The 8,529-nt window shown below is 41.3% G+C and overlaps 1 pseudogene; it reads left to right on the top strand.

Moving 5' to 3' along the window:
* The window catches only part of LOC116375758 (mitochondrial glutamate carrier 1-like), an 83,720-nt pseudogene extending 75,728 nt beyond the window's left edge, over positions 1-7,992 (top strand).
* The last annotated feature ends 537 nt before the right edge of the window (positions 7,993-8,529 follow it).

The raw sequence follows: 8,529 nt of genomic DNA, 5'->3' as shown, positions 1-8,529 counted from the left end.
CCCCCTCCACTACCTCCCCCCCATCCTCTACCTTCCCCCCTTCACTACCCCCCCTCCACTACCCTCCCATCCCCTACCTTCCCCCCTCCACTACCCCCCATCCCCTACCTCCCCCCTCCACTACCCCCCATCCCCTACCTTCCCCCCTCCACTCCCCCCCTCCACTACCCCCCCATCCCCTACCTCCCCCCCTCCACCCCCCCTCCCCATCCCCTACCTTCCCCCCTCCACTACCTCCTCTCCTCTCAGGGATGTTCCATTCTCCATCATCTACTTCCCTCTGTTTGCCAACCTGAACACCCTGGGGAAGAGAGGAGCGGAGGGCCCCGCCCCTTTCTACGTGTCATTCCTGGCAGGCTGTCTGGCTGGCAGCACGGCCGCCGTGGCTGTCAACCCTGTAGATGGTGAGACATAATATTAGAATGAATAATACTGTAGTAATATAGGCTGGCAGTGTGTGAGACATAGGACTTGCTTGAGAACTTCTTATCTACTTCTTATGAGACCCTAGAATGTCGTACAATAAGGCTTATACTATGTTCTGTATTTAGTTTGGATCTTACACCAATCATACTAACATTAACATGGTGTTGTTGTGTATTTACAGTGATTAAGACCAGAATCCAGTCTATGAACAGGGGGAGTACAGAGGAACCTACAGTGGGGTGACTGATTGTATCAGGTAACCTCAATCGCACCAACACCTATCTTAACTAGGCTAGTTTATAACATATCTTAACTAGGCTAGTTTACAACATATCTTAACTAGGCTAGTTTACAACATATCTTAACTAGGCTAGTTCACAACATATCTTAACTAGGCTAGTTCACAACATATCTTAACTAGGCTAGTTTACAACATATCTTAAACTAGGCTAGTTTACAACATATCTTAACTAGGCTAGTTTACAACATATCTTAACTAGGCTAGTTTACAACATATCTTAACTAGGCTAGTTTACAACATATCTTAACTAGGCTAGTTTACAACATATCTTAACTAGGCTAGTTTACAACATATCTTAACTAGGCTAGTTTACAACATATCTAACTAGGCTAGTTTACAACAGATCTTAAACTAGGCTAGTTTACAAACATATCTTAACTAGGCTAGTTCACAACCATATCTTAACTAGGCTAGTTCACAACATATCTTAACTAGGCTAGTTTACAACATATCGTAACTAGGCTAGTTTACAACATATTCTTAACTAGGCTAGTTTACAACATATCTTAACTAGGCTAGTTTACAACATATCTTAACTAGGCTAGTTTACAACATTATCTTAACTAGGGCTAGTTTACAACATATCTTAACTAGGCTAGTTTTACAACATATCTTAACTAGGCTAGTTCACAACATATCTTAACTAGGCTAGTTCACAACATATCTTTAACCTAGGCTAGTTCACAACATATCTTAACTAGGCTAGTTCACAACATATCTTAACTAGGCTAGTTCACAACATATCTAACTAGGCTAGTTCACAACATATCTTAACTAGGCTAGTTCACAACATATCTTAACTAGGCTAGTTCACAACATATCTTAACTAGGCTAGTTTACAACATATCTTAACTAGGCTAGTTTACAACATATCTTAACTAGGCTAGTTTACAACATATCTTAACTAGGCTAGTTTACAACATATCTTAACTAGGCTAGTTCACAACATATCTTAACTAGGCTAGTTCACAACATATCTTAACTAGGCTAGTTCACAACATATCTTAACTAGGCTAGTTTACAACATATCTTAACTAGGCTAGTTTACAACATATCTTAACTAGGCTAGTTCACAACATATCTTAACTAGGCTAGTTCACAACATATCTTAACTAGGCTAGTTTACAACATATCTTAACTAGGCTAGTTTACAACATATCTTAACTAGGCTAGTGGCAAGGCTTAGTCTGGAACTGCATGTTGAAGGTAGAAATAGAATGACTAGAGCACACACAACCTCCTATACTATTCCAACCTACAGTTGAAGTCAGAAGCTTGCATACACTTAGGTTGGAGTCATTAAAACTCATTTTTCAACCACTCCACAAATTTCTTGTTAACAAACTTTAGTTTCGGCAAGTCGGTTAGGACATCTACTTTGTGCATGACACAAGTAATTTTTCCAACAATTGTTTACAGACAGATTATTTCACTTAGAATTCACTGTATCACAATTCCAGTGGGTCAGAAGTTTACATACACTAAGTTGACTGTGGCTTTAAACAGCTTGGACAATTCCAAGAAAATTATGTCATGGCTTTAGAAGCTTCTGATTGGCTAACTGACATCCTTTGTCAATTGGAGGTGTACCTGTGGATGTATTTCAAGGCCTACCTTCAAACTCAGTGCCTCTTTGCTTGACATCATGGGGAAATCAAAAGAAATCAGCCAAGACCTCAGAAAAATATTGTAGACCTCCACAAGTCTGGTTCATCCTTGGGCGCTATTTCCAAACGCCTGAAGGTACCACGTTCATCTGTACAAACAGCAGTATGCAAGTATAAACACCATGGGACCACACAGCCGCCATACCGCTCAGGAAGGAGACGTGTTCTGTCTCCTAGAGATGAACGTACTTTGGTGCAAAAAGTGCAAATCAATCCCAGAACAACAGCAAAGGACCTTGTGAAGATGCTGGAGGAAACAGGTACTAAAGTATCTATATCCACATTAAAACGAGTCCTATATCGACATAACCTGAAAGGCCGCTCAGCAAGGAAGAAGCCACTGCTCCAAAACCGTCATAAATAACCCAGACTGCGGTTTGCAACTGCACTTGGGGACAAAGACTGTACTTTTTGGAGAAATGTTCTCTGGTCTGATGAAACAAAAATAGAACTGTTTGGCCATAATGACCATCGTTATGTTTGGAGGGAAAAGGTGGGAGGCTTGCAATCCGAAGAACACCATCCCAACCGTGAAGCACAGGGGTGGCAGCATCATGTTGTGGGGGTGCTTTGCTGCAGGAGGGACTGGTGCACTTCACAAAATAGATGGCATCATGAGGGAGGACAATTATGTAGATATTTTGAAGCAACATCTCAAGACATCAGTCAAGAAGTTAAAGCTTGGTCCCAAATGGGTCTTCCAAATGGACAATGACCCCAAGCATACAACCAAAGTTGTGGCAAAATGGCTTAAGGACAACAAAGTCAAGGTATTCGAGTGGCCATCACAAAGCCCTGACCTTAATCCCATAGGAAATTTGTGTGGAAGAACTGAAAAGGTGTGTGCGAGCAAGGAGGCCTACAAACCTGACTCAGTTACACCAGCTCTGTCAGGAGGAACGGGCCAAAATTCACCCAACTTATTGTGGGAAGCTTTTGGAAGGCTACCAGAAACGTTTGACCCAGTTTAACAATTTAAAGGCAATGCTACCAAATACTAATTGAGTCTATGTAAACTTCTGACCCACTGGGAATGTAATGAAATAAATAAAAGCTGAAATAAATAATTCTCTCTATTATTATTCTGACATTTCACATTCTTAAAATAAAGTGGTGATCCTAACGGACCTAAGACAGGGAATTTTTAAATGTCAGGAATTGTGAAAAACTGAGTTTAAATGTATTTGGCTGAGGTGTATGTAAACTTCCCACTTCCACTGTATTTGGCAGGCGTATTTGATCTACACAATACATTTCTATGTGAACATTCTGTAAATGTCTATTCTCCTGAATGTCCGTTGCCCCACGATGTACATTATCCAATTAAATCAATTAGCCAATGATATTTTGTACAGAGAAGTAAAAAAATAAGTTGTGATGCTCAACTCCCCGAATGTCTCGTTCAACATGCCACTGAAAAGTTTGAAAGCTGCAATTAATGTTACGATACCTGAAAATACTGCAGTTTAATTCAAAGACATTTGCAAAAAAAGTAAGTTGGATGCTTTGCAAATTTTTAAAACTTTAACCTCTTTGTCCATCTGCGAGGAAGTGTTCTTGCTTCAAACACACCATCTTTAAAGGGATAGATACAAACTAACATGATGTTCCACCTACCTTGGCTATAGTTGATTCAAGAAGGCAGTTTTGGTGACAGTTTCCTTTTGACACTTAATAGACATTTTTTGTTACTGTTAGCTCTCTCACATTAAACTGTTACTGTTACTGTTAGCTCTCTCACATTAAACTGTTACTGTTACTGTTAGCTCTCTCACATTAAACTGTTACTGTTACTGTTAGCTCTCTCACATTAACTGTTACTGTTACTGTTAGCTCTCTCACATTAAACTGTTACTGTTACTGTTAGCTCTCTCACATTAAACTGTTACTGTTACTGTTAGCTCTCTCACATTAAACTGTTACTGTTACTGTTAGCTCTCTCACATTAAACTGTTACTGTTACTGTTAGCTCTCTCACATTAAACTGTTACTGTTACTGTTAGCTCTCTCACATTAAACTGTTACTGTTACTGTTAGCTCTCTCACATTAACTGTTACTGTTACTGTTAGCTCTCTCACATTAACTGTTACTGTTACTGTTAGCTCTCTCACATTAAACTGTTACTGTTACTGTTAGCTCTCTCACATTAAACTGTTACTGTTACTGTTAGCTCTCTCACATTAAACTGTTACTGTTACTGTTAGCTCTCTCACATTAAACTGTTACTGTTACTGTTAGCTCTCTCACATTAAACTGTTACTGTTACTGTTAGCTCTCTCACATTAAACTGTTACTGTTACTGTTAGCTCTCTCACATTAAACTGTTACTGTTACTGTTAGCTCTCTCACATTAAACTGTTACTGTTACTGTTAGCTCTCTCACATTAAACAATTTAGCAGCTGTGGTGAATTGCCATATTAAATTAAAATACATCATTAGTAACGAGGTAAAACTATTCACTGATATGTTGTTGCTAATCTGTGTTGCCCGTGTCTCTCCTCTCTTCTCTTCCTTCAGTAAAATAATGAAGAACGAGGGTCCTTCAGCGTTCCTGAAGGGGGCGTACTGCCGTGCCCTGGTCATCGCGCCCTTATTTGGTATCGCCCAGGTGGTCTACTTCTTCGGCGCGGGAGAATACATCCTCAGCTTCCTGCCTGGCAACTAAGTGACAAGAACGTCAACCATTCAGATCTCTGCCTTTCCCTCCTCCTTTACAAAATCACAACTACATCATGCACGGACCATACACCGCTAGGATCCAGTCACCGCTAGGATCCAGTCACCTCTAGGATCCAGTCACCTCTAGGATCCAGTCACCTCTAGGATCCAGTCCTCGCTAGGATCCAGTCACCTCTAGGATCCAGTCACCTCTAGGATCCAGTCACCTTTAGGATCCAGTCACCTCTAGGATCCAGTCACCTCTAGGATCCAGTCACCTCTAGGATCCAGTCACCTCTAGGATCCAGTCCCCTCTAGGATCCAGTCCCCTCTAGGATCCAGTCCCCACTAGGATCCAGTCCCCTCTAGGATCCAGTCCCCTCTAGGATCCAGTCACCTCTAGGATCCAGTCACCTCTAGGATCCAGTCACCTCTAGGATCCAGTCCCCTCTAGGATCCAGTCCCCTCTAGGATCCAGTCACCTCTAGGATCCAGTCCCCACTAGGATCCAGTCCCCTCTAGGATCCAGTCCCCTCTAGGATCCAGTCCCCTCTAGGATCCAGTCCCCACTAGGATCCAGTCCCCACTAGGATCCAGTCCCCTCTAGGATCCAGTCCCCTCTAGGATCCAGTCCCCTCTAGGATCCAGTCACCGCTAGGATCCAGTCACCTCTAGGATCCAGTCACCTCTAGGATCCAGTCCCCACAACTCTCTGCCTCTCTTTCCCTCACAACTACATCGATAGGATCCAGGAGATCACCTGTCATCACGAAAATAAGGTTTTGATCACATCCACCAATTTGGGGTTTCTTTATTTGACCCTCTAGAGGTGAACAAGTTGCGTGTCACCTCTTTCAGTGTCCCTGTCGTGTTGAATGTAATGTTATGGTTGTGAGCACACTAACAGGAACAGTAGGACGTTGATCGCCAAACTGTCTAATGTCGGCATTGTCAGTCCAGTGGAATTGAAGCCACAAATATCACCTTCTTAAATTACGTTTTATTTTTGTTTAGTTTTTTATAATAATTTTAGGTTTTTAAATGTGGCCGTGGTTACAAGGTAGTCCTTTGGTCTGAATAGGGTGCTGCAGTTGGTACAAGCAGCTATATCGGTAGTTAGTCATCTCTGTCAGTACAGCCATAGCAGCAGAATGGTCACATGATGACGTCTGTTGCCTATTAATCACGTTTAACAACATATCTTGTAATAATATAAGTTGTAAAACATCGTTGATCCAAATGAAGAAGGATTTAATGAGACACAAGATCAGTTAGAGAGATTACGAAGCATGCTCTTTAACCCTGTACACTCGTGGGAATTGGCCTATGTGGATAGGGCTAAATTCAAATGTTTTTTTTATTTTTACAGAAGAAATATGAAATGCGTCACGATGGTAGCAATTCAAAGGGAACAGTTTAGAGATAATCAAATGATTAGACCGAAGGTGAGGACACAACAGTTCACCTGATACAAGACTGCATTTGTTGATAAGGACATCTGAAAATACTCTGGATACATTCAGTAACATGATCAGATTATTCCTGGAAAATGTGGGGTAGATACAACGGGAACAATGACAAATGGTTTGAGTGAGAGGACTAACCGGTGTCTCCAAAGTGTCCACAGTTCCTAAGTCATTTCAATGCACTTTTATGACTCAAAGAAGAGTCTTCAACTATAAAGTCCTTTCTTTTTTTTGCCTCTTCTCGCTGTGCCGTTGATAAACTAGAGCAAACACACTTGTAGTGGAACGCAACCCGCCATCACACAATTACTGTTGTTGTTTATGTAAACCCCCCCCAAAAAATGTCAATTTATAAATCGCAATCTGGGCATGATTTTGAAGGATTGTTCTATTGCCAACGTGACTAAGCTAAGTTATAAAATATGATATCACAGTGTTAGGGTTTTCAACAAGGCAGTTCGGGGGAAACACATCATTTAGTTGGCGTATAGAAAAAGAAGTCATGAACACATCATTTAGTTGGCGTATAGAAAAAGAAGTCATGAACACATCCAGGCGCGTGTTCCACGGCAGATTGACAAAACATAGGCTCATTCCGTTCAGAACAACCCAGGGGTTATGACCCCAAGTGATCTTGTAACTGTACATCAGACATGGTGGTCATAAACGTTACTGTATTATGACATCAGTTTTATGATTTGGAAATGTGAAGTGCATATTTGGGACTCGGGTGTTTTGGCTTGTTTAATGTCAAAGTGGTATTTATTATAATCCTCAACGTCTCCTCTTTTCAAAATACACAGAGTCGTCTTAATTTACAGCATTTCCCTTCACTCAGACGACAATAAATGTGCAAAAGTTGCCCAATTAGCAAGGAGGGATGGGGGGGACAACTTGTTGTTGCGAGGTGCTCAAGTTCAGAACGGCTGTCAGGCAAAACCCCATGTGGCACCGTGAAGAGCAGAGCCAGAGCTCTGACGTCAGGAAGAGCATGTTACTGTACAGCCACTGCTTTCCAATTTAGGGACCATTTTTCAACCCGAGTACGAGTGTAAAGGGCTACAGAGCAAACCGCTCCAGACCTGCTATTATGAATGAGATATTAAATATATATTTAAATATCTGAGTTTCAGGCCCAGATCGGTATAATGTGGTAATGTGTATAGCAACTCGTTCTGGATCTCACCTGAACAGCCCAATGATCCCTGCCTTCTAATAGGTTGTAATCAGCCAATCACCTTATAGCTCTGAGTGGACCAGGATAGGCCTTGTCCCCCCGGTAGTTTCTCCTCTCTGGGGACCAGCGTAAATGCGGGAACCTTACTAAGCCCGTGACATAGAAGGAAATTAGAACTATCGCAGTACCTGACATACATCGATATTGGTGTTTGTGTTGGAAACTAACTGTAAATAGAGACGGTCATCTTTCCCACAAAATTATAGAGCGCAGATAGTCTTCATGTCTCTTTAGATGTTTAGAACTCTTTAGAACATGATTATCTATCGTTTTTTTAAATTGATTTACATTTGATTTATTTATTTCACCTTTATTTAACCAGGTAGGCTAGTTGAGAACACCTTTATTTAACCAGGTAGGCTAGTTGAGAACACCTTTATTTAACCAGGTAGGCTAGTTGAGAACACCTTTATTTAACCAGGTAGGCCAGTTGAGAACACCTTTATTTAACCAGGTCGGCTAGTTGAGAACACCTTTATTTAACCAGGTAGGCTAGTTGAGAACACCTTTATTTAACCAGGTAGGCTAGTTGAGAACACCTTTATTTAACCAGGTAGGCTAGTTGAGAACACCTTTATTTAACCAGGTAGGCTAGTTGAGAACACCTTTATTTAACCAGGTAGGCCAGTTGAGAACACCTTTATTTAACCAGGTAGGCTAGTTGAGAACACCTTTATTTAACCAGGTAGGCTAGTTGAGAACACCTTTATTTAACCAGGTAGGCTAGTTGAGAACACCTTTATTTAACCAGGTAGGCTAGTTGAGAACACCT

The sequence above is a fragment of the Oncorhynchus kisutch genome, linkage group LG10 (genome assembly GCF_002021735.2).
Source record: "Oncorhynchus kisutch isolate 150728-3 linkage group LG10, Okis_V2, whole genome shotgun sequence".
NCBI classification, from domain to species: Eukaryota; Metazoa; Chordata; class Actinopteri; order Salmoniformes; family Salmonidae; genus Oncorhynchus; species Oncorhynchus kisutch.
Note: the sequence above shows the minus strand (reverse complement) of the source record. Positions and strands in the feature narration are given on the sequence as shown.